The 16,481-nt window shown below is 45.5% G+C and overlaps 63 non-coding genes across 63 annotated transcripts; all 63 read left to right on the forward strand.

Annotated features, from left to right (window-relative positions):
* The first annotated feature begins 25 nt into the window (after nucleotides 1–25).
* Nucleotides 26–107, forward strand: TRNAL-UAG (transfer RNA leucine (anticodon UAG)). The gene has a single exon. It is a non-coding gene; the product is annotated as a tRNA-Leu (tRNA).
* A 70-nt stretch (nucleotides 108–177) lies between these two features.
* On the forward strand, nucleotides 178–259 carry TRNAL-AAG (transfer RNA leucine (anticodon AAG)). The gene has a single exon. It is a non-coding gene; the product is annotated as a tRNA-Leu (tRNA).
* A 221-nt stretch (nucleotides 260–480) lies between these two features.
* TRNAL-UAG (transfer RNA leucine (anticodon UAG)) lies at nucleotides 481–562 on the forward strand. Its single transcript has one exon. It is a non-coding gene; the product is annotated as a tRNA-Leu (tRNA).
* Nucleotides 563–632: 70 nt separating this feature from the next.
* On the forward strand, nucleotides 633–714 carry TRNAL-UAG (transfer RNA leucine (anticodon UAG)). Its single transcript has one exon. It is a non-coding gene; the product is annotated as a tRNA-Leu (tRNA).
* A 222-nt stretch (nucleotides 715–936) lies between these two features.
* Nucleotides 937–1,018, forward strand: TRNAL-UAG (transfer RNA leucine (anticodon UAG)). The gene has a single exon. It is a non-coding gene; the product is annotated as a tRNA-Leu (tRNA).
* A 70-nt stretch (nucleotides 1,019–1,088) lies between these two features.
* Nucleotides 1,089–1,170, forward strand: TRNAL-UAG (transfer RNA leucine (anticodon UAG)). Its single transcript has one exon. It is a non-coding gene; the product is annotated as a tRNA-Leu (tRNA).
* A 221-nt stretch (nucleotides 1,171–1,391) lies between these two features.
* TRNAL-UAG (transfer RNA leucine (anticodon UAG)) lies at nucleotides 1,392–1,473 on the forward strand. The gene has a single exon. It is a non-coding gene; the product is annotated as a tRNA-Leu (tRNA).
* A 70-nt stretch (nucleotides 1,474–1,543) lies between these two features.
* Nucleotides 1,544–1,625, forward strand: TRNAL-CAG (transfer RNA leucine (anticodon CAG)). Its single transcript has one exon. It is a non-coding gene; the product is annotated as a tRNA-Leu (tRNA).
* Nucleotides 1,626–1,846: 221 nt separating this feature from the next.
* TRNAL-CAG (transfer RNA leucine (anticodon CAG)) lies at nucleotides 1,847–1,928 on the forward strand. Its single transcript has one exon. It is a non-coding gene; the product is annotated as a tRNA-Leu (tRNA).
* Nucleotides 1,929–2,150: 222 nt separating this feature from the next.
* TRNAL-CAG (transfer RNA leucine (anticodon CAG)) lies at nucleotides 2,151–2,232 on the forward strand. The gene has a single exon. It is a non-coding gene; the product is annotated as a tRNA-Leu (tRNA).
* Nucleotides 2,233–2,605: 373 nt separating this feature from the next.
* TRNAL-AAG (transfer RNA leucine (anticodon AAG)) lies at nucleotides 2,606–2,687 on the forward strand. Its single transcript has one exon. It is a non-coding gene; the product is annotated as a tRNA-Leu (tRNA).
* Nucleotides 2,688–2,757: 70 nt separating this feature from the next.
* On the forward strand, nucleotides 2,758–2,839 carry TRNAL-CAG (transfer RNA leucine (anticodon CAG)). The gene has a single exon. It is a non-coding gene; the product is annotated as a tRNA-Leu (tRNA).
* Nucleotides 2,840–2,908: 69 nt separating this feature from the next.
* TRNAL-UAG (transfer RNA leucine (anticodon UAG)) lies at nucleotides 2,909–2,990 on the forward strand. Its single transcript has one exon. It is a non-coding gene; the product is annotated as a tRNA-Leu (tRNA).
* A 70-nt stretch (nucleotides 2,991–3,060) lies between these two features.
* On the forward strand, nucleotides 3,061–3,142 carry TRNAL-CAG (transfer RNA leucine (anticodon CAG)). The gene has a single exon. It is a non-coding gene; the product is annotated as a tRNA-Leu (tRNA).
* Nucleotides 3,143–3,212: 70 nt separating this feature from the next.
* TRNAL-AAG (transfer RNA leucine (anticodon AAG)) lies at nucleotides 3,213–3,294 on the forward strand. Its single transcript has one exon. It is a non-coding gene; the product is annotated as a tRNA-Leu (tRNA).
* Nucleotides 3,295–3,364: 70 nt separating this feature from the next.
* TRNAL-CAG (transfer RNA leucine (anticodon CAG)) lies at nucleotides 3,365–3,446 on the forward strand. Its single transcript has one exon. It is a non-coding gene; the product is annotated as a tRNA-Leu (tRNA).
* Nucleotides 3,447–3,667: 221 nt separating this feature from the next.
* On the forward strand, nucleotides 3,668–3,749 carry TRNAL-CAG (transfer RNA leucine (anticodon CAG)). Its single transcript has one exon. It is a non-coding gene; the product is annotated as a tRNA-Leu (tRNA).
* A 70-nt stretch (nucleotides 3,750–3,819) lies between these two features.
* TRNAL-UAG (transfer RNA leucine (anticodon UAG)) lies at nucleotides 3,820–3,901 on the forward strand. Its single transcript has one exon. It is a non-coding gene; the product is annotated as a tRNA-Leu (tRNA).
* Nucleotides 3,902–3,971: 70 nt separating this feature from the next.
* Nucleotides 3,972–4,053, forward strand: TRNAL-AAG (transfer RNA leucine (anticodon AAG)). The gene has a single exon. It is a non-coding gene; the product is annotated as a tRNA-Leu (tRNA).
* A 70-nt stretch (nucleotides 4,054–4,123) lies between these two features.
* On the forward strand, nucleotides 4,124–4,205 carry TRNAL-UAG (transfer RNA leucine (anticodon UAG)). Its single transcript has one exon. It is a non-coding gene; the product is annotated as a tRNA-Leu (tRNA).
* A 374-nt stretch (nucleotides 4,206–4,579) lies between these two features.
* TRNAL-AAG (transfer RNA leucine (anticodon AAG)) lies at nucleotides 4,580–4,661 on the forward strand. Its single transcript has one exon. It is a non-coding gene; the product is annotated as a tRNA-Leu (tRNA).
* Nucleotides 4,662–4,731: 70 nt separating this feature from the next.
* On the forward strand, nucleotides 4,732–4,813 carry TRNAL-CAG (transfer RNA leucine (anticodon CAG)). The gene has a single exon. It is a non-coding gene; the product is annotated as a tRNA-Leu (tRNA).
* Nucleotides 4,814–4,882: 69 nt separating this feature from the next.
* On the forward strand, nucleotides 4,883–4,964 carry TRNAL-UAG (transfer RNA leucine (anticodon UAG)). Its single transcript has one exon. It is a non-coding gene; the product is annotated as a tRNA-Leu (tRNA).
* A 70-nt stretch (nucleotides 4,965–5,034) lies between these two features.
* Nucleotides 5,035–5,116, forward strand: TRNAL-CAG (transfer RNA leucine (anticodon CAG)). The gene has a single exon. It is a non-coding gene; the product is annotated as a tRNA-Leu (tRNA).
* Nucleotides 5,117–5,186: 70 nt separating this feature from the next.
* On the forward strand, nucleotides 5,187–5,268 carry TRNAL-AAG (transfer RNA leucine (anticodon AAG)). Its single transcript has one exon. It is a non-coding gene; the product is annotated as a tRNA-Leu (tRNA).
* A 525-nt stretch (nucleotides 5,269–5,793) lies between these two features.
* TRNAL-AAG (transfer RNA leucine (anticodon AAG)) lies at nucleotides 5,794–5,875 on the forward strand. Its single transcript has one exon. It is a non-coding gene; the product is annotated as a tRNA-Leu (tRNA).
* A 70-nt stretch (nucleotides 5,876–5,945) lies between these two features.
* On the forward strand, nucleotides 5,946–6,027 carry TRNAL-CAG (transfer RNA leucine (anticodon CAG)). Its single transcript has one exon. It is a non-coding gene; the product is annotated as a tRNA-Leu (tRNA).
* Nucleotides 6,028–6,096: 69 nt separating this feature from the next.
* Nucleotides 6,097–6,178, forward strand: TRNAL-UAG (transfer RNA leucine (anticodon UAG)). The gene has a single exon. It is a non-coding gene; the product is annotated as a tRNA-Leu (tRNA).
* Nucleotides 6,179–6,248: 70 nt separating this feature from the next.
* On the forward strand, nucleotides 6,249–6,330 carry TRNAL-CAG (transfer RNA leucine (anticodon CAG)). Its single transcript has one exon. It is a non-coding gene; the product is annotated as a tRNA-Leu (tRNA).
* A 222-nt stretch (nucleotides 6,331–6,552) lies between these two features.
* On the forward strand, nucleotides 6,553–6,634 carry TRNAL-CAG (transfer RNA leucine (anticodon CAG)). Its single transcript has one exon. It is a non-coding gene; the product is annotated as a tRNA-Leu (tRNA).
* Nucleotides 6,635–6,855: 221 nt separating this feature from the next.
* On the forward strand, nucleotides 6,856–6,937 carry TRNAL-CAG (transfer RNA leucine (anticodon CAG)). The gene has a single exon. It is a non-coding gene; the product is annotated as a tRNA-Leu (tRNA).
* Nucleotides 6,938–7,160: 223 nt separating this feature from the next.
* TRNAL-CAG (transfer RNA leucine (anticodon CAG)) lies at nucleotides 7,161–7,242 on the forward strand. Its single transcript has one exon. It is a non-coding gene; the product is annotated as a tRNA-Leu (tRNA).
* A 70-nt stretch (nucleotides 7,243–7,312) lies between these two features.
* On the forward strand, nucleotides 7,313–7,394 carry TRNAL-AAG (transfer RNA leucine (anticodon AAG)). Its single transcript has one exon. It is a non-coding gene; the product is annotated as a tRNA-Leu (tRNA).
* A 70-nt stretch (nucleotides 7,395–7,464) lies between these two features.
* TRNAL-CAG (transfer RNA leucine (anticodon CAG)) lies at nucleotides 7,465–7,546 on the forward strand. Its single transcript has one exon. It is a non-coding gene; the product is annotated as a tRNA-Leu (tRNA).
* A 69-nt stretch (nucleotides 7,547–7,615) lies between these two features.
* Nucleotides 7,616–7,697, forward strand: TRNAL-UAG (transfer RNA leucine (anticodon UAG)). The gene has a single exon. It is a non-coding gene; the product is annotated as a tRNA-Leu (tRNA).
* A 70-nt stretch (nucleotides 7,698–7,767) lies between these two features.
* TRNAL-CAG (transfer RNA leucine (anticodon CAG)) lies at nucleotides 7,768–7,849 on the forward strand. Its single transcript has one exon. It is a non-coding gene; the product is annotated as a tRNA-Leu (tRNA).
* Nucleotides 7,850–8,070: 221 nt separating this feature from the next.
* TRNAL-CAG (transfer RNA leucine (anticodon CAG)) lies at nucleotides 8,071–8,152 on the forward strand. The gene has a single exon. It is a non-coding gene; the product is annotated as a tRNA-Leu (tRNA).
* Nucleotides 8,153–8,374: 222 nt separating this feature from the next.
* TRNAL-AAG (transfer RNA leucine (anticodon AAG)) lies at nucleotides 8,375–8,456 on the forward strand. Its single transcript has one exon. It is a non-coding gene; the product is annotated as a tRNA-Leu (tRNA).
* A 222-nt stretch (nucleotides 8,457–8,678) lies between these two features.
* Nucleotides 8,679–8,760, forward strand: TRNAL-AAG (transfer RNA leucine (anticodon AAG)). The gene has a single exon. It is a non-coding gene; the product is annotated as a tRNA-Leu (tRNA).
* A 70-nt stretch (nucleotides 8,761–8,830) lies between these two features.
* TRNAL-UAG (transfer RNA leucine (anticodon UAG)) lies at nucleotides 8,831–8,912 on the forward strand. The gene has a single exon. It is a non-coding gene; the product is annotated as a tRNA-Leu (tRNA).
* A 222-nt stretch (nucleotides 8,913–9,134) lies between these two features.
* Nucleotides 9,135–9,216, forward strand: TRNAL-UAG (transfer RNA leucine (anticodon UAG)). The gene has a single exon. It is a non-coding gene; the product is annotated as a tRNA-Leu (tRNA).
* Nucleotides 9,217–9,285: 69 nt separating this feature from the next.
* On the forward strand, nucleotides 9,286–9,367 carry TRNAL-AAG (transfer RNA leucine (anticodon AAG)). Its single transcript has one exon. It is a non-coding gene; the product is annotated as a tRNA-Leu (tRNA).
* Nucleotides 9,368–9,436: 69 nt separating this feature from the next.
* TRNAL-UAG (transfer RNA leucine (anticodon UAG)) lies at nucleotides 9,437–9,518 on the forward strand. Its single transcript has one exon. It is a non-coding gene; the product is annotated as a tRNA-Leu (tRNA).
* A 70-nt stretch (nucleotides 9,519–9,588) lies between these two features.
* Nucleotides 9,589–9,670, forward strand: TRNAL-AAG (transfer RNA leucine (anticodon AAG)). The gene has a single exon. It is a non-coding gene; the product is annotated as a tRNA-Leu (tRNA).
* An 828-nt stretch (nucleotides 9,671–10,498) lies between these two features.
* TRNAL-UAG (transfer RNA leucine (anticodon UAG)) lies at nucleotides 10,499–10,580 on the forward strand. Its single transcript has one exon. It is a non-coding gene; the product is annotated as a tRNA-Leu (tRNA).
* Nucleotides 10,581–10,650: 70 nt separating this feature from the next.
* TRNAL-AAG (transfer RNA leucine (anticodon AAG)) lies at nucleotides 10,651–10,732 on the forward strand. Its single transcript has one exon. It is a non-coding gene; the product is annotated as a tRNA-Leu (tRNA).
* Nucleotides 10,733–10,954: 222 nt separating this feature from the next.
* On the forward strand, nucleotides 10,955–11,036 carry TRNAL-AAG (transfer RNA leucine (anticodon AAG)). The gene has a single exon. It is a non-coding gene; the product is annotated as a tRNA-Leu (tRNA).
* A 70-nt stretch (nucleotides 11,037–11,106) lies between these two features.
* TRNAL-UAG (transfer RNA leucine (anticodon UAG)) lies at nucleotides 11,107–11,188 on the forward strand. The gene has a single exon. It is a non-coding gene; the product is annotated as a tRNA-Leu (tRNA).
* A 222-nt stretch (nucleotides 11,189–11,410) lies between these two features.
* Nucleotides 11,411–11,492, forward strand: TRNAL-UAG (transfer RNA leucine (anticodon UAG)). Its single transcript has one exon. It is a non-coding gene; the product is annotated as a tRNA-Leu (tRNA).
* Nucleotides 11,493–11,561: 69 nt separating this feature from the next.
* On the forward strand, nucleotides 11,562–11,643 carry TRNAL-UAG (transfer RNA leucine (anticodon UAG)). Its single transcript has one exon. It is a non-coding gene; the product is annotated as a tRNA-Leu (tRNA).
* Nucleotides 11,644–11,713: 70 nt separating this feature from the next.
* TRNAL-AAG (transfer RNA leucine (anticodon AAG)) lies at nucleotides 11,714–11,795 on the forward strand. The gene has a single exon. It is a non-coding gene; the product is annotated as a tRNA-Leu (tRNA).
* An 829-nt stretch (nucleotides 11,796–12,624) lies between these two features.
* On the forward strand, nucleotides 12,625–12,706 carry TRNAL-UAG (transfer RNA leucine (anticodon UAG)). Its single transcript has one exon. It is a non-coding gene; the product is annotated as a tRNA-Leu (tRNA).
* Nucleotides 12,707–12,776: 70 nt separating this feature from the next.
* Nucleotides 12,777–12,858, forward strand: TRNAL-AAG (transfer RNA leucine (anticodon AAG)). The gene has a single exon. It is a non-coding gene; the product is annotated as a tRNA-Leu (tRNA).
* Nucleotides 12,859–13,080: 222 nt separating this feature from the next.
* On the forward strand, nucleotides 13,081–13,162 carry TRNAL-AAG (transfer RNA leucine (anticodon AAG)). The gene has a single exon. It is a non-coding gene; the product is annotated as a tRNA-Leu (tRNA).
* A 70-nt stretch (nucleotides 13,163–13,232) lies between these two features.
* Nucleotides 13,233–13,314, forward strand: TRNAL-UAG (transfer RNA leucine (anticodon UAG)). Its single transcript has one exon. It is a non-coding gene; the product is annotated as a tRNA-Leu (tRNA).
* An 830-nt stretch (nucleotides 13,315–14,144) lies between these two features.
* Nucleotides 14,145–14,226, forward strand: TRNAL-UAG (transfer RNA leucine (anticodon UAG)). The gene has a single exon. It is a non-coding gene; the product is annotated as a tRNA-Leu (tRNA).
* A 70-nt stretch (nucleotides 14,227–14,296) lies between these two features.
* Nucleotides 14,297–14,378, forward strand: TRNAL-AAG (transfer RNA leucine (anticodon AAG)). Its single transcript has one exon. It is a non-coding gene; the product is annotated as a tRNA-Leu (tRNA).
* Nucleotides 14,379–14,600: 222 nt separating this feature from the next.
* TRNAL-AAG (transfer RNA leucine (anticodon AAG)) lies at nucleotides 14,601–14,682 on the forward strand. The gene has a single exon. It is a non-coding gene; the product is annotated as a tRNA-Leu (tRNA).
* Nucleotides 14,683–14,752: 70 nt separating this feature from the next.
* On the forward strand, nucleotides 14,753–14,834 carry TRNAL-UAG (transfer RNA leucine (anticodon UAG)). Its single transcript has one exon. It is a non-coding gene; the product is annotated as a tRNA-Leu (tRNA).
* An 830-nt stretch (nucleotides 14,835–15,664) lies between these two features.
* On the forward strand, nucleotides 15,665–15,746 carry TRNAL-UAG (transfer RNA leucine (anticodon UAG)). Its single transcript has one exon. It is a non-coding gene; the product is annotated as a tRNA-Leu (tRNA).
* A 70-nt stretch (nucleotides 15,747–15,816) lies between these two features.
* Nucleotides 15,817–15,898, forward strand: TRNAL-AAG (transfer RNA leucine (anticodon AAG)). Its single transcript has one exon. It is a non-coding gene; the product is annotated as a tRNA-Leu (tRNA).
* Nucleotides 15,899–16,120: 222 nt separating this feature from the next.
* Nucleotides 16,121–16,202, forward strand: TRNAL-AAG (transfer RNA leucine (anticodon AAG)). Its single transcript has one exon. It is a non-coding gene; the product is annotated as a tRNA-Leu (tRNA).
* A 70-nt stretch (nucleotides 16,203–16,272) lies between these two features.
* TRNAL-UAG (transfer RNA leucine (anticodon UAG)) lies at nucleotides 16,273–16,354 on the forward strand. Its single transcript has one exon. It is a non-coding gene; the product is annotated as a tRNA-Leu (tRNA).
* The last annotated feature ends 127 nt before the right edge of the window (nucleotides 16,355–16,481 follow it).

The raw sequence follows: 16,481 nt of genomic DNA on the forward strand, positions 1-16,481 counted from the left end.
TAGACTGAGTTTACTCTTGTTTTCAGGTAGAGTGGCCGAGTGGTCTAAGGCGCTGGTTTTAGGCACCAGTCTCTGCGGAGGCGTGGGTTCGAATCCCACCTCTATCAGACTCATGCATTTTGTTAGTCTAATAACATGAAGCTCTTGCTTATTTGTCTAAGGTGAGATGTGTGTTCAGGTAGAGTGGCCGAGTGGTCCAAGGCACTGGTTTAAGGCACCAGTCTCTTCGGAGGCGTGGGTTCGAATCTCACCCCTATCAGTCTGTTGTGTTTTTAAGAATTGTAAAATGAAGATTTTGCTGAATAGACTGAGTTTACTCTTGTTTTCAGGTAGAGTGGCCGAGTGGTCTAAGGCGCTGGTTTTAGGCACTAGTCTATTCGGAGGCATGGGTTCGAATCCCACCTCTGTCAGACTCATGCATTTTCTTAGTTTAAAAACATGAAGCTCTTGCTTATTTGTCTGAGTTGACGTGTGTTTTCAGGTAGAGTGGCCGAGTGGTCTAAGGCGCTGGTTTTAGGCACCAGTCTCTTCGGAGGCGTGGGTTCGAATCCCACCTCAATCAGACTCATGCATTTTCATAGTTTAATAACATGAAGCTCTTGCTTATTTGTCTGAGTTGACGTGTGTGTTCAGGTAGAGTGGCCGAGTGGTCTTAGGCGCTGGTTTTAGGCACCAGTCTCTTCGGAGGCGTGGGTTCGAATCCCACCTCAATCAGACTCATGCATTTTGTTAGTCTAATAACATGAAGCTCTTTTTTTATTTGTCTTAGGTGACAAGTGTGTTCAGGTATAGTGGCCGTGTGGTCCAAGGCACTGGTTTAAGGCACCAGTCTCTTCGGAGGCGTGGGTTCGAATCTCACCCCTATCAGTCTGTTGTGTTTTTAAGAATTGTAAAATGAAGATTTTGCTGAATAGACTGAGTTTACTCTTGTTTTCAGGTAGAGTGGCCGAGTGGCCTAAGGCGCTGGTTTTAGGCACCAGTCTCATCGGAGGCGTGGGCTCGAATCCCACCTCTATCAGAATCATGCATTTTCATAGTTTAATAACATGAAGCTCTTGCTTATTTGTCTGAGTTGACGTGTGTGTTCAGGTAGAGTGGCCGAGTGGTCTTAGGCGCTGGTTTTAGGCACCAGTCTCTTCGGAGGCGTGGGTTAGAATCCCACCTCTATCAGATTCATGCATTTTCATAGTTTAATAACATGAGGCTCTTGCTCATTTGTCTGAGCTGACGTGTGTGTTCAGGTAGAGTGGCCGTGTGGTCTAAGGTGCTGGTTTCAGGTAACAGTCTTTTCGAAGGCGTGTTTTCGAATCTCACGCCTATCAGTCTGTTGTGTTTTTAAGAATTGTAAAATGAAGATTTTGCTGAATAGACTGAGTTTACTTATGTTTTCAGGTAGTGTGGCTGAGTGGTCTAAGGCGCTGGTTTTAGGCACCAGTCTCTTCGGAGGCGTGGGTTCGAATCCCAACTCTATCAGACTCATGCATTTTCTTAGTTTAATAACATGAAGCTCTTGCTTATTTGTCTGAGTTGACAAGTGTGTTCAGGTAGAGTGGCCGAGTGGTCTAAGGCGCTGGATTCAGGTACCAGTCTCTTCGGAGGCGTAGGTTCGAATCCCACCTCTATCAGATTCACGCATTTTCATAGTTTAATAACATGAAGCTCTTGCTCATTTGTCTGAGCTGACGTTTGTCTTCAGGTAGAGTGGCCGTGTGGTCTAAGGTGCTGGTTTCAGGTACCAGTCTCTTCGGAGGCGTGGTTTCGAATCTCACCTCTATCAGTCTGTTGTGTTTTTAAGAATTTTAAAGTGAAGATTTTGCTTAATAGACTGAGTTTACTTTTGTTTTCAGGTAGAGTGGCCGAGTGGTCTAAGGCGCTGGTTTCAGGTACCAGTCTCTTCGGAGGCGTGGGTTAGAATCCCACCTCTATCAGATTCATGCATTTTCATAGTTTTAATAACATGAGGCTCTTGCTCATTTGTCTGAGCTGACGTTTGTGTTCAGGTATAGTGGCCGTGTGGTCTAAGGTGCTGGTTTCAGGTACCAGTCTCTTCGGAGGCGTGGTTTCGAATCTCACCTCTATCAGTCTGTTGTGTTTTTAAGAATTTTAAAGTGAAGATTTTGCTTAATAGACTGAGTTTACTTTTTTTTTCAGGTAGAGTGGCCGAGTGGTCTAAGGCGCTGGTTTCAGGTACCAGTCTCTACGGAGGCGTGGGTTAGAATCCCACCTCTATCAGATTCATGCATTTTCATAGTTTAATAACATGAGGCTCTTGCTCATTTGTCTGAGCTGACGTGTGTGTTCAGGTAGAGTGGCCGTGTGGTCTAAGGTGCTGGTTTCAGGTAACAGTCTTTTCGAAGGCATGTTTTCGAATCTCACTCCTATCAGTCTGTTGTGTTTTTAAGAATTGTAAAATGAAGATTTTTCTGAATAGACTTAGTTTACTTTTGTTTTCAGGTAGAGTGGCCGAGTGGTCTAAGGCGCTGTTTTTAGGCACCGGTCTCTTCGAAGGCGTGGGTTCGAATCTCACCTCTATCAGACTCATGCATTTTGTTAGTTTAATAACATGAAGCTCTTGCTTATTTGTCTTAGTTGACGTGTGTGTTCAGGTAGAGTGGCCGAGTGGTCTAAGGCGCTGGTTTAAGGCACCAGTCTCTTCGGAGGCGTGGGTTCGAATCCCACCTCTATCAGACTCATGCATTTTCTTAGTTTAATAACATGAAGCTGTTGCTTATTTGTCTGAGTTGACAAGTGTGTTCAGGTAGAGTGGCCGAGTGGTCTAAGGCGATGGTTTCAGGTACCAGTCTCTTCGGAGGCGTGGGTTCGAATCTCACCCCTATCAGTCTGTTGTGTTTTTGAGAATTGTAAAATGAAGATTTTGCTGAATAGACTGAGTTTACTTATGTTTTCAGGTAGTGTGGCCGAGTGGTATAAGGCGCTGGTTTTAGGCACCAGTCTCTTCGGAGGCGTGGGTTCGAATCCCAACTCTATCAGACTCATGCATTTTCTTAGTTTAATAACATGAAGCTCTTGCTTATTTATCTGAGTTGACAAGTGTGTTCAGGTAGAGTGGCCGAGTGGTCTAAGGCGCTGGATTCAGGTACCAGTCTCTTCGGAGGCGTAGGTTCGAATCCCACCTCTATCAGATTCACGCATTTTCATAGTTTAATAACATGAAGCTCTTGCTCATTTGTCTGAGCTGACGTTTGTCTTCAGGTAGAGTGGCCGTGTGGTCTAAGGCGCTGGTTTAAGGCACCAGTCTCTTCGGAGGCGTGGGTTCGAATCCCACCTCTATCAGACTCATGCATTTTCTTAGTTTAATAACATGAAGCTCTTGGTTATTTGTCTGAGTTGACAAGTGTGTTCAGGTAGAGTGGCCGAGCGGTCTAAGGCGCTGGATTCAGGTACCAGTCTCTTCGGAGGCGTGGGTTCGAATCCCACCTCTATCAGATTCATGCATTTTCATAGTTTAGTAACATGAAGCTCTTGCTCATTTGTCTGAGCTGACGTTTGTGTTCAGGTAGAGTGGCCGTGTGGTCTAAGGTGCTGGTTTCAGGTACCAGTCTCTTCGGAGGCGTGGTTTCGAATCTCACCTCTATCAGTCTGTTGTGTTTTTAAGAATTTTAAAGTGAAGATTTTGCTTAATAGACTGAGTTTACTTTTGTTTTCAGGTAGAGTGGCCGAGTGGTCTAAGGCGCTGGTTTCAGGTACCAGTCTCTTCGGAGGCGTGGGTTAGAATCCCACCTCTATCAGATTCATGCATTTTCATAGTTTTAATAACATGAGAATCTTGCTCATTTGTCTGAGTAACGTGTGTGTTCAGGTAGAGTGGCCGTGTGGTCTAAGGCGCTGGTTTTAGGCACCAGTCTCTTCGGAGGCGTGGGTTCGAATCCCACCTCTATCAGACTCATGCATTTTGTTAGTTTAATAACATGAAGCTCTTGCTTATTTGTCTTAGTTGGCGAGTGTGTTCAGGTAGAGTGGCCGATTGGTCTAAGGCGCTGGTTTAAGGCACCAGTCTCTTTGGAGGCGTGGGTTCGAATCCCACCTCTATCAGACTCATGCATTTTCTTAGTTTAATAACATGAAGCTCTTGCTTATTTGTCTGAGTTGACGTGTGTGTTCAGGTAGAGTGGCCGAGTGGTCTAAGGCGCTTGTTTTAGGCACCAGTCTCTTCGGAGGCGTGGGTTCGAATCCCACCTCAATCAGACTCATGCATTTTGTTAGTCTAATAACATGAAGCTCTTTTTTTATTTGTCTTAGGTGACAAGTGTATTCAGGTAGAGTGGCCGAGGGGTCCAAGGCACTGGTTTAAGGCACCAGTCTCTTCGGAGGCGTGGGTACGAATCTCACCCCTATCAGTCTGTTGTGTTTTTAAGAATTGTAAAATGAAGATTTTGCTGAATAGACTGAGTTTACACTTGTTTTCAGGTAGAGTGGCCGAGTGGTCTAAGGCGCTGTTTTTAGGCACCGGTCTCTTCGAAGGCGTGGGTTCGAAACCCACCTCTATCAGACTCATGCATTTTGTTAGTTTAATAACATGAAGCTCTTGCTTATTTGTCTTAGTTGACGTGTGTGTTCAGGTAGAGTGGCCGAGTGGTCTAAGGCGCTGGTTTAAGGCCCCAGTCTCTTCGGAGGCGTGGGTTCGAATCCCACTTCTATCAGACTCATGCATTTTCTTAGTTTAATAACATGAAGCTGTTGCTTATTTGTCTGAGTTGACAAGTGTGTTCAGGTAGAGTGGCCGAGTGGTCTAAGGCGATGGTTTCAGGTACCAGTCTCTTCGGAGGCGTGGGTTCGAATCTCACCCCTATCAGTCTGTTGTGTTTTTGAGAATTGTAAAATGAAGATTTTGCTGAATAGACTGAGTTTACTTATGTTTTCAGGTAGTGTGGCCGAGTGGTCTAAGGCGCTGGTTTTAGGCACCAGTCTCTTCGGAGGCGTGGGTTCGAATCCCAACTCTATCAGACTCATGCATTTTCTTAGTTTAATAACATGAAGCTCTTGCTTATTTGTCTGAGTTGACAAGTGTGTTCAGGTAGAGTGGCCGAGTGGTCTAAGGCGCTGGATTCAGGTACCAGTCTCTTCGGAGGCGTAGGTTCGAATCCCACCTCTATCAGATTCACGCATTTTCATAGTTTAATAACATGAAGCTCTTGCTCATTTGTCTGAGCTGACGTTTGTGTTCAGGTAGAGTGGCCGTGTGGTCTAAGGCGCTGGTTTAAGGCACCAGTCTCTTCGGAGGCGTGGGTTCGAATCCCACCTCTATCAGACTCATGCATTTTCTTAGTTTAATAACATGAAGCTCTTGCTTATTTGTCTGAGTTGACAAGTGTGTTCAGGTAGAGTGGCCGAGCGGTCTAAGGCGCTGGATTCAGGTACCAGTCTCTTCGGAGGCGTGGGTTCGAATCGCACCTCTATCAGATTCATGCATTTTCATAGTTTAGTAACATGAAGCTCTTGCTCATTTGTCTGAGCTGACGTTTGTGTTCAGGTAGAGTGGCCGTGTGGTCTAAGGTGCTGGTTTCAGGTACCAGTCTCTTCGGAGGCGTGGTTTCGAATCTCACCTCTATCAGTCTGTTGTGTTTTTAAGAATTTTAAAGTGAAGATTTTGCTTAATAGACTGAGTTTACTTTTGTTTTCAGGTAGAGTGGCCGAGTGGTCTAAGGCGCTGTTTTTAGGCACCGGTCTCTTCGAAGGCGTGGGTTCGAAACCCACCTCTATCAGACTCATGCATTTTGTTAGTTTAATAACATGAAGCTCTTGCTTATTTGTCTTAGTTGACGTGTGTGTTCAGGTAGAGTGGCCGAGTGGTCTAAGGCGCTGGTTTAAGGCACCAGTCTCTTCGGAGGCGTGGGTTCGAATCCCACCTCTATCAGACTCATGCATTTTCTTAGTTTAATAACATGAAGCTGTTGCTTATTTGTCTGAGTTGACAAGTGTGTTCAGGTAGAGTGGCCGAGTGGTCTAAGGCGATGGTTTCAGGTACCAGTCTCTTCGGAGGCGTGGGTTCGAATCTCACCCCTATCAGTCTGTTGTGTTTTTGAGAACTGTAAAATGAAGATTTTGCTGAATAGACTGAGTTTACTTATGTTTTCAGGTAGTGTGGCCGAGTGGTCTAAGGCGCTGGTTTTAGGCACCAGTCTCTTCGGAGGCGTGGGTTCGAATCCCAACTCTATCAGACTCATGCATTTTCTTAGTTTAATAACATGAAGCTCTTGCTTATTTGTCTGAGTTGACAAGTGTGTTCAGGTAGAGTGGCCGAGTGGTCTAAGGCGCTGGATTCAGGTACCAGTCTCTTCGGAGGCGTAGGTTCGAATCCCACCTCTATCAGATTCATGCATTTTCATAGTTTAATAACATGAAGCTCTTGCTCATTTGTCTGAGCTGACGTTTGTGTTCAGGTAGAGTGGCCGTGTGGTCTAAGGCGCTGGTTTAAGGCACCAGTCTCTTCGGAGGCGTGGGTTCGAATCCCAACTCTATCAGACTCATGCATTTTCTTAGTTTAATAACATGAAGCTCTTGCTTATTTGTCTGAGTTGACAAGTGTGTTCAGGTAGAGTGGCCGAGCGGTCTAAGGCGCTGGATTCAGGTACCAGTCTCTTCGGAGGCGTGGGTTCGAATCCCACCTCTATCAGATTCATGCATTTTCATAGTTTAGTAACATGAAGCTCTTGCTCATTTGTCTGAGCTGACGTTTGTGTTCAGGTAGAGTGGCCGTGTGGTCTAAGGTGCTGGTTTCAGGTACCAGTCTCTTCGGAGGCGTGGTTTCGAATCTCACCTCTATCAGTCTGTTGTGTTTTTAAGAATTTTAAAGTGAAGATTTTGCTTAATAGACTGAGTTTACTTTTGTTTTCAGGTAGAGTGGCCGAGTGGTCTAAGGCGCTGGTTTCAGGTACCAGTCTCTTCGGAGGCGTGGGTTAGAATCCCACCTCTATCAGATTCATGCATTTTCATAGTTTTAATAACATGAGGCTCTTGCTCATTTGTCTGAGCTGACGTTTGTGTTCAGGTATAGTGGCCGTGTGGTCTAAGGTGCTGGTTTCAGGTACCAGTCTCTTCGGAGGCGTGGTTTCGAATCTCACCTCTATCAGTCTGTTGTGTTTTTAAGAATTTTAAAGTGAAGATTTTGCTTAATAGACTGAGTTTACTTTTTTTTTTCAGGTAGAGTGGCCGAGTGGTCTAAGGCGCTGGTTTCAGGTACCAGTCTCTACGGAGGCGTGGGTTAGAATCCCACCTCTATCAGATTCATGCATTTTCATAGTTTAATAACATGAAGCTCTTGCTTATTTGTCTTAGTTGACGTGTGTGTTCAGGTAGAGTGGCCGAGTGGTCTAAGGCGCTGGTTTAAGGCACCAGTCTCTTCGGAGGCGTGGGTTCGAATCCCACCTCTATCAGACTCATGCATTTTCTTAGTTTAATAACATGAAGCTGTTGCTTATTTGTCTGAGTTGACAAGTGTGTTCAGGTAGAGTGGCCGAGTGGTCTAAGGCGATGGTTTCAGGTACCAGTCTCTTCGGAGGCGTGGGTTCGAATCTCACCCCTATCAGTCTGTTGTGTTTTTGAGAATTGTAAAATGAAGATTTTGCTGAATAGACTGAGTTTACTTATGTTTTCAGGTAGTGTGGCCGAGTGGTATAAGGCGCTGGTTTTAGGCACCAGTCTCTTCGGAGGCGTGGGTTCGAATCCCAACTCTATCAGACTCATGCATTTTCTTAGTTTAATAACATGAAGCTCTTGGTTATTTGTCTGAGTTGACAAGTGTGTTCAGGTAGAGTGGCCGAGCGGTCTAAGGCGCTGGATTCAGGTACCAGTCTCTTCGGAGGCGTGGGTTCGAATCCCACCTCTATCAGATTCATGCATTTTCATAGTTTAGTAACATGAAGCTCTTGCTCATTTGTCTGAGCTGACGTTTGTGTTCAGGTAGAGTGGCCGTGTGGTCTAAGGTGCTGGTTTCAGGTACCAGTCTCTTCGGAGGCGTGGTTTCGAATCTCACCTCTATCAGTCTGTTGTGTTTTTAAGAATTTTAAAGTGAAGATTTTGCTTAATAGACTGAGTTTACTTTTGTTTTCAGGTAGAGTGGCCGAGTGGACTAAGGCGCTGGTTTCAGGTACCAGTCTCTTCGGAGGCGTGGGTTAGAATCCCACCTCTATCAGATTCATGCATTTTCATAGTTTTAATAACATGAGGCTCTTGCTCATTTGTCTGAGCTGACGTGTGTGTTCAGGTAGAGTGCCCGTGTGGTCTAAGGTGCTGGTTTCAGGTACCCGTCCCTTCGGAGGCGTGGGTTCGAATCTCACCCCTATCAGTCTGTTGTGTTTTTAAGAATTGTAAAATGAAGATTTTAATGAATAGACTGAGTTTACTTATGTTTTCAGGTAGAGTGGCCGATTGGTCTAAGGCGCTGGTTTAAGGCACCAGTCTCTTTGGAGGCGTGGGTTCGAATCCCACCTCTATCAGACTCATGCATTTTCTTAGTTTAATAACATGAAGCTCTTGCTTATTTGTCTGAGTTGACAAGTGTGTTCAGGTAGAGTGGCCGAGTGGTTTAAGGCGCTGGATTCAGGTACCAGTCTCTTCGGAGGCGTAGGTTCGAATCCCTCCTCTATCAGATTCACGCATTTTCATAGTTTAATAACATGAAGCTCTTGCTCATTTGTCTGAGCTGACGTTTGAGTTCAGGTAGAGTGGCCGTGTGGTCTAAGGCGCTGGTTTAAGGCATCAGTCTCTTCGGAGGCGTGGGTTCGAATCCCACCTCTATCAGACTCATGCATTTTCTTAGTTTAATAACATGAAGCTCTTGCTTATTTGTCTGAGTTGACTTGTGTGTTCAGGTAGAGTGGCCGAGTGGTCTAAGGCGCTTGTTTTAGGCACCAGTCTCTTCGGAGGCGTGGGTTCGAATCCCACCTCAATCAGACTCATGCATTTTGTTAGTCTAATAACATGAAGCTCTTTTTTTATTTGTCTTAGGTGACAAGTGTATTCAGGTAGAGTGGCCGAGGGGTCCAAGGCACTGGTTTAAGGCACAAGTCTCTTCGGAGGCGTGGGTACGAATCTCACCCCTATCAGTCTGTTGTGTTTTTAAGAATTGTAAAATGAAGATTTTGCTGAATAGACTGAGTTTACACTTGTTTTCAGGTAGAGTGGCCGAGTGGTCTAAGGCGCTGGTTTTAGGCACCAGTCTATTCGGAGGCATGGGTTCGAATCCCACCTCTATCAGACTCATGCATTTTCTTAGTTTAATAACATGAAGCTCTTGCTTATTTGTCTGAGTAACGTGTGTGTTCAGGTAGAGTGGCCGAGTGGTCTAAGGCGCTGGTTTAAGGCACCAGTCTATTCGGAGGCATGGGTTCGAATCCCACCTCTATCAGACTCATGCATTTTCTTAGTTTAATAACATGAAGCTCTTGCTTATTTGTCTGAGTAACGTGTGTGTTCAGGTAGAGTGGCCGTGTGGTCTAAGGCGCTGGTTTTAGGCACCAGTCTCTTCGGAGGCGTGGGTTCGAATCCCACCTCTATCAGACTCATGCATTTTGTTAGTTTAATAACATGAAGCTCTTGCTTATTTGTCTTAGTTGGCGAGTGTGTTCAGGTAGAGTGGCCGATTGGTCTAAGGCGCTGGTTTAAGGCACCAGTCTCTTTGGAGGCGTGGGTTCGAATCCCACCTCTATCAGACTCATGCATTTTCTTAGTTTAATAACATGAAGCTCTTGCTTATTTGTCTGAGTTGACAAGTGTGTTCAGGTAGAGTGGCCGAGTGGTTTAAGGCGCTGGATTCAGGTACCAGTCTCTTCGGAGGCGTAGGTTCGAATCACTCCTCTATCAGATTCACGCATTTTCATAGTTTAATAACATGAAGCTCTTGCTCATTTGTCTGAGCTGACGTTTGAGTTCAGGTCGAGTGGCCGTGTGGTCTAAGGCGCTGGTTTAAGGCATCAGTCTCTTCGGAGGCGTGGGTTCGAATCCCACCTCTATCAGACTCATGCATTTTCTTAGTTTAATAACATGAAGCTCTTGATTATTTGTCTGAGTTGACGTGTGTGTTCAGGTAGAGTGGCCGAGTGATCTAAGGCGCTTGTTTTAGGCACCAGTCTCTTCGGAGGCGTGGGTTCGAATCCCACCTCAATCAGACTCATGCATTTTGTTAGTCTAATAACATGAAGCTCTTTTTTTATTTGTCTTAGGTGAAGATGTATTCAGGTAGAGTGGCCGAGTGGTCCAAGGCACTGGTTTAAGGCACCAGTCTCTTCGGAGGCGTGGGTACGAATCTCACCCCTATCAGTCTGTTGTGTTTTAAGGAATTGTAAAATGAAGATTTTGCTGAATAGACTGAGTTTACACTTGTTTTCAGGTAGAGTGGCCGAGTGGTCTAAGGCGCTGGTTTTAGGCACCAGTCTATTCGGAGGCATGAGTTCGAATCCCACCTCTATCAGACTCATGCATTTTCTTAGTTTAATAACATGAAGCTCTTGCTTATTTGTCTGAGTAACGTGTGTGTTCAGGTAGAGTGGCCGAGTGGTCTAAGGCGCTGGTTTTAGGCACCAGTCTCTTCGGAGGCGTGGGTTCGAATCCCACCTCTATCAGACTCATGCATTTTGTTAGTTTAATAACATGAAGCTCTTGCTTATTTGTCTTAGTTGGCGAGTGTGTTCAGGTAGAGTGGCCGATTGGTCTAAGGCGCTGGTTTAAGGCACCAGTCTCTTTGGAGGCGTGGGTTCGAATCCCACCTCTATCAGACTCATGCATTTTCTTAGTTTAATAACATGAAGCTCTTGCTTATTTGTCTGAGTTGACAAGTGTGTTCAGGTAGAGTGGCCGAGTGGTTTAAGGCGCTGTATTCAGGTACCAGTCTCTTCGGAGGCGTAGGTTCGAATCCCTCCTCTATCAGATTCACGCATTTTCATAGTTTAATAACATGAAGCTCTTGCTCATTTGTCTGAGCTGACGTTTGAGTTCAGGTAGAGTGGCCGTGTGGTCTAAGGCGCTGGTTTAAGGCACCAGTCTCTTCGGAGGCGTGGGTTCGAATCCCACCTCTATCAGACTCATGCATTTTCTTAGTTTAATAACATGAAGCTCTTGCTTATTTGTCTGAGTTGACGTGTGTGTTCAGGTAGAGTGGCCGAGTGGTCTAAGGCGCTTGTTTTAGGCACCAGTCTCTTCGGAGGCGTGGGTTCGAATCCCACCTCAATCAGACTCATGCATTTTGTTAGTCTAATAACATGAAGCTCTTTTTTTATTTGTCTTAGGTGACAAGTGTATTCAGGTAGAGTGGCCGAGGGGTCCAAGGCACTGGTTTAAGGCACCAGTCTCTTCGGAGGCGTGGGTACGAATCTCACCCCTATCAGTCTGTTGTGTTTTTAAGAATTGTAAAATGAAGATTTTGCTGAATAGACTGAGTTTACACTTGTTTTCAGGTAGAGTGGCCGAGTGGTCTAAGGCGCTGGTTTTAGGCACCAGTCTATTCGGAGGCATGGGTTCGAATCCCACCTCTATCAGACTCATGCATTTTCTTAGTTTAATAACATGAAGCTCTTGCTTATTTGTCTGAGTAACGTGTGTGTTCAGGTAGAGTGGCCGAGTGGTCTAAGGCGCTGGTTTTAGGCACCAGTCTCTTCGGAGGCGTGGGTTCGAATCCCACCTCTATCAGACTCATGCATTTTGTTAGTTTAATAACATGAAGCTCTTGCTTATTTGTCTTAGTTGGCGAGTGTGTTCAGGTAGAGTGGCCGATTGGTCTAAGGCGCTGGTTTAAGGCACCAGTCTCTTTGGAGGCGTGGGTTCGAATCCCACCTCTATCAGACTCATGCATTTTCTTAGTTTAATAACATGAAGCTCTTGCTTATTTGTCTGAGTTGACAAGTGTGTTCAGGTAGAGTGGCCGAGTGGTTTAAGGCGCTGGATTCAGGTACCAGTCTCTTCGGAGGCGTAGGTTCGAATCACTCCTCTATCAGATTCACGCATTTTCATAGTTTAATAACATGAAGCTCTTGCTCATTTGTCTGAGCTGACGTTTGAGTTCAGGTCGAGTGGCCGTGTGGTCTAAGGCGCTGGTTTAAGGCATCAGTCTCTTCGGAGGCGTGGGTTCGAATCCCACCTCTATCAGACTCATGCATTTTCTTAGTTTAATAACATGAAGCTCTTGATTATTTGTCTGAGTTGACGTGTGTGTTCAGGTAGAGTGGCCGAGTGATCTAAGGCGCTTGTTTTAGGCACCAGTCTCTTCGGAGGCGTGGGTTCGAATCCCACCTCAATCAGACTCATGCATTTTGTTAGTCTAATAACATGAAGCTCTTTTTTTATTTGTCTTAGGTGACAAGTGTATTCAGGTAGAGTGGCCGAGTGGTCCAAGGCACTGGTTTAAGGCACCAGTCTCTTCGGAGGCGTGGGTACGAATCTCACCCCTATCAGTCTGTTGTGTTTTAAGGAATTGTAAAATGAAGATTTTGCTGAATAGACTGAGTTTACACTTGTTTTCAGGTAGAGTGGCCGAGTGGTCTAAGGCGCTGGTTTTAGGCACCAGTCTATTCGGAGGCATGAGTTCGAATCCCACCTCTATCAGACTCATGCATTTTCTTAGTTTAATAACATGAAGCTCTTGCTTATTTGTCTGAGTAACGTGTGTGTTCAGGTAGAGTGGCCGAGTGGTCTAAGGCGCTGGTTTTAGGCACCAGTCTCTTCGGAGGCGTGGGTTCGAATCCCACCTCTATCAGACTCATGCATTTTGTTAGTTTAATAACATGAAGCTCTTGCTTATTTGTCTTAGTTGGCGAGTGTGTTCAGGTAGAGTGGCCGATTGGTCTAAGGCGCTGGTTTAAGGCACCAGTCTCTTTGGAGGCGTGGGTTCGAATCCCACCTCTATCAGACTCATGCATTTTCTTAGTTTAATAACATGAAGCTCTTGCTTATTTGTCTGAGTTGACAAGTGTGTTCAGGTAGAGTGGCCGAGTGGTTTAAGGCGCTGGATTCAGGTACCAGTCTCTTCGGAGGCGTAGGTTCGAATCCCTCCTCTATCAGATTCACGCATTTTCATAGTTTAATAACATGAAGCTCTTGCTCATTTGTCTGAGCTGACGTTTGAGTTCAGGTAGAGTGGCCGTGTGGTCTAAGGCGCTGGTTTAAGGCACCAGTCTCTTCGGAGGCGTGGGTTCGAATCCCACCTCTATCAGACTCATGCATTTTCTTAGTTTAATAACATGAAGCTCTTGCTTATTTGTCTGAGTTGACGTGTGTGTTCAGGTAGAGTGGCCGAGTGGTCTAAGGCGCTTGTTTTAGGCACCAGTCTCTTCGGAGGCGTGGGTTCGAATCCCACCTCAATCAGACTCATGCATTTTGTTAGTCTAATAACATGAAGCTCTTTTTTTATTTGTCTTAGGTGACAAGTGTGTTCAGGTAGAGTGGCCGAGTGGTTTAAGGCGCTGGATTCAGGTACCAGTCTCTTCGGAGGCGTAGGTTCGAATCACTCCTCTATCAGATTCACGCATTTTCATAGTTTAATAACATGAAGCTCTTGCTCATTTGTCTGAGCTGACGTTTGAGTTCAGGTCGAGTGGCCGTGTGGTCTAAGGCGCTGGTTTAAGGCATCAGTCTCTTCGGAGGCGTGGGTTCGAATCCCACCTCTATCAGACTCATGCATTTTCTTAGTTTAATAACATGAAGCTCTTGATTATTTGTCTGAGTTGACGTGTGTGTTCAGGTAGAGTGGCCGAGTGATCTAAGGCGCTTGTTTTAGGCACCAGTCTCTTCGGAGGCGTGGGTTCGAATCCCACCTCAATCAGACTCATGCATTTTGTTAGTCTAATAACATGAAGCTCTTTTTTTATTTGTCTTAGGTGACAAGTGTATTCAGGTAGAGTGGCCGAGTGGTCCAAGGCACTGGTTTAAGGCACCAGTCTCTTCGGAGGCGTGGGTACGAATCTCACCCCTATCAGTCTGTTGTGTTTTAAGGAATTGTAAAATGAAGATTTTGCTGAATAGACTGAGTTTACACTTGTTTTCAGGTAGAGTGGCCGAGTGGTCTAAGGCGCTGGTTTTAGGCACCAGTCTATTCGGAGGCATGAGTTCGAATCCCACCTCTATCAGACTCATGCATTTTCTTAGTTTAATAACATGAAGCTCTTGCTTATTTGTCTGAGTAACGTGTGTGTTCAGGTAGAGTGGCCGAGTGGTCTAAGGCGCTGGTTTTAGGCACCAGTCTCTTCGGAGGCGTGGGTTCGAATCCCACCTCTATCAGACTCATGCATTTTGTTAGTTTAATAACATGAAGCTCTTGCTTATTTGTCTTAGTTGGCGAGTGTGTTCAGGTAGAGTGGCCGATTGGTCTAAGGCGCTGGTTTAAGGCACCAGTCTCTTTGGAGGCGTGGGTTCGAATCCCACCTCTATCAGACTCATGCATTTTCTTAGTTTAATAACATGAAGCTCTTGCTTATTTGTCTGAGTTGACAAGTGTGTTCAGGTAGAGTGGCCGAGTGGTTTAAGGCGCTGGATTCAGGTACCAGTCTCTTCGGAGGCGTAGGTTCGAATCCCTCCTCTATCAGATTCACGCATTTTCATAGTTTAATAACATGAAGCTCTTGCTCATTTGTCTGAGCTGACGTTTGAGTTCAGGTAGAGTGGCCGTGTGGTCTAAGGCGCTGGTTTAAGGCACCAGTCTCTTCGGAGGCGTGGGTTCGAATCCCACCTCTATCAGACTCATGCATTTTCTTAGTTTAATAACATGAAGCTCTTGCTTATTTGTCTGAGTTGACGTGTGTGTTCAGGTAGAGTGGCCGAGTGGTCTAAGGCGCTTGTTTTAGGCACCAGTCTCTTCGGAGGCGTGGGTTCGAATCCCACCTCAATCAGACTCATGCATTTTGTTAGTCTAATAACATGAAGCTCTTTTTTTATTTGTCTTAGGTGACAAGTGTGTTCAGGTAGAGTGGCCGAGTGGTTTAAGGCGCTGGATTCAGGTACCAGTCTCTTCGGAGTCGTAGGTTCGAATCACTCCTCTATCAGATTCACGCATTTTCATAGTTTAATAACATGAAGCTCTTGCTCATTTGTCTGAGCTGACGTTTGAGTTCAGGTCGAGTGGCCGTGTGGTCTAAGGCGCTGGTTTAAGGCATCAGTCTCTTCGGAGGCGTGGGTTCGAATCCCACCTCTATCAGACTCATGCATTTTCTTAGTTTAATAACATGAAGCTCTTGATTATTTGTCTGAGTTGACGTGTGTGTTCAGGTAGAGTGGCCGAGTGATCTAAGGCGCTTGTTTTAGGCACCAGTCTCTTCGGAGGCGTGGGTTCGAATCCCACCTCAATCAGACTCATGCATTTTGTTAGTCTAATAACATGAAGCTCTTTTTTTATTTGTCTTAGGTGACAAGTGTATTCAGGTAGAGTGGCCGAGTGGTCCAAGGCACTGGTTTAAGGCACCAGTCTCTTCGGAGGCGTGGGTACGAATCTCACCCCTATCAGTCTGTTGTGTTTTAAGGAATTGTAAAATGAAGATTTTGCTGAATAGACTGAGTTTACACTTGTTTTCAGGTAGAGTGGCCGAGTGGTCTAAGGCGCTGGTTTTAGGCACCAGTCTATTCGGAGGCATGAGTTCGAATCCCACCTCTATCAGACTCATGCATTTTCTTAGTTTAATAACATGAAGCTCTTGCTTATTTGTCTGAGTAACGTGTGTGTTCAGGTAGAGTGGCCGAGTGGTCTAAGGCGCTGGTTTTAGGCACCAGTCTCTTCGGAGGCGTGGGTTCGAATCCCACCTTTATCAGACTCATGCATTTTGTTAGTTTAATAACATGAAGCTCTTGCTTATTTGTCTTAGTTGGCGAGTGTGTTCAGGTAGAGTGGCCGATTGGTCTAAGGCGCTGGTTTAAGGCACCAGTCTCTTTGGAGGCGTGGGTTCGAATCCCACCTCTATCAGACTCATGCATTTTCTTAGTTTAATAACATGAAGCTCTTGCTTATTTGTCTGAGTTGACAAGTGTGTTCAGGTAGAGTGGCCGAGTGGTTTAAGGCGCTGGATTCAGGTACCAGTCTCTTCGGAGGCGTAGGTTCGAATCCCTCCTCTATCAGATTCACGCATTTTCATAGTTTAATAACATGAAGCTCTTGCTCATTTGTCTGAGCTGACGTTTGAGTTCAGGTAGAGTGGCCGTGTGGTCTAAGGCGCTGGTTTAAGGCACCAGTCTCTTCGGAGGCGTGGGTTCGAATCCCACCTCTATCAGACTCATGCATTTTCTTAGTTTAATAACATGAAGCTCTTGCTTATTTGTCTGAGTTGACGTGTGTGTTCAGGTAGAGTGGCCGAGTGGTCTAAGGCGCTTGTTTTAGGCACCAGTCTCTTCGGAGGCGTGGGTTCGAATCCCACCTCAATCAGACTCATGCATTTTGTTAGTCTAATAACATGAAGCTCTTTTTTTATTTGTCTTAGGTGACAAGTGTGTTCAGGTAGAGTGGCCGAGTGGTTTAAGGCGCTGGATTCAGGTACCAGTCTCTTCGGAGG

Source organism: Phalangium opilio, unplaced genomic scaffold, assembly GCF_054372755.1.
Source record: "Phalangium opilio isolate 3A_F unplaced genomic scaffold, DU_Popi_V2 ptg000031l_1, whole genome shotgun sequence".
NCBI lineage: Eukaryota > Metazoa > Arthropoda > Arachnida > Opiliones > Phalangiidae > Phalangium > Phalangium opilio.